This window comes from Aplysia californica, unplaced genomic scaffold (genome assembly GCF_000002075.1).
Source record: "Aplysia californica isolate F4 #8 unplaced genomic scaffold, AplCal3.0 scaffold00067, whole genome shotgun sequence".
Taxonomy (NCBI): Eukaryota; Metazoa; Mollusca; class Gastropoda; order Aplysiida; family Aplysiidae; genus Aplysia; species Aplysia californica.
Window position 1 is genome coordinate 399,428 of NW_004797337.1, and position 1,316 is coordinate 400,743.

Genomic DNA, 1,316 nt, shown 5'->3' on the forward strand with positions numbered 1-1,316 from the left:
CACCCCCCCCCCTCGCTCAACAAAGTCCTCAACCTAACATTACAAGACTCGCCGCTCACAAAGCAGAAGGTGCACTACCCTTCCAGTTCCCAGCAAGAGGTAGAATAACACACACGAACATCTTTGCACGCTCACACGTTCGTGTGTAACATTGACTTTGGTTACTTCCCCGGAAATTCCCGTTGCTTTATTTTCATTGATTACGCAAGGCTCCGTGATGAACGAACACTGATTGTGTCATCTTTGCAGGGATTTATTCTTCTGTCCTAGATGGCGCACTGTCATGGCCGCCGCTCTTAGCTGTCTATAAAAAATTTAATTCCGAAGCATATACTCCATGGGCAGCGCCAGCACGCGTTCGTTAACAATATCCGTACGTCGTGTCTTACTATCGTATCCTTACAACATGAGGAACTCTGTGCCCCCACTTTTCAAAGAGGAAATTTTCACATTAAGCCGATCCGTATGCTTTGCATAGCAGTCGGTCAAAATGATTTTTTGAGAAATACAGAAAGTTTCAAAGAGATCTTCGCACTAGAAATATTCTAAAATGTGAAAAAATACAACCCCAGGGGTACAAAATGACCCCCAGGGCGTACGGATTGGGTTAAACAAAGACAAAAAAAACCCCACACCAGTCTCGCGATACAATCGAGGGCAAACGGCACCCTTTCATTCCCACTTGTGCTTCTACTTTTACCTTTTCTGTCCTTTTTTACCACATGATTTTGAGTGGAGATGCATGTGGGCCAAGTGTGAAGCTGTTTGGCTGTTTGGATCGTAATTTTGTTCCATGCGATGGTCTACTCGGCTAATTGACTCCGTCCATCCGACTGGGTTGGATTGTTTTGGGTTTTTTGGGGGTTTTTGGGGTTTTTTTTTTGGGGGGGGGGCTTCCATTTGCCTTCTTTTTAAAACAGTTTTAGTCGAATTTTTAAGGCGTTCGCAACTGCATAAAGTCATATGAGCGCCAAGGGGTGGATGACAACAGAGAAGTCTTTACAGGGAATCAGGCTTACTCAGCTCACCTCTCTAGCTTCAACAGCACAAAGTCTGCTTCAACTATCAAGGCACCCCGGAAATAGCGGGTCACAAGAGAGTGACAAACATACAAAAGAAGTAGAGTAAAACTGACGATAGTAAGGATGAGGGAAGAAAAATCAGCAGTTCCCCGTTGCAGTTCAGGCACAGTTATGAGCATGATATTGATGAATCAGCCCACTTACAATTCTCTAGGCAAAAGAACAGGCTAATGTTCTCCCTCTGGGAATGGTCTTAATACACTTCAGTCAGTAGCATCCCCTCCCCCGGGGGGG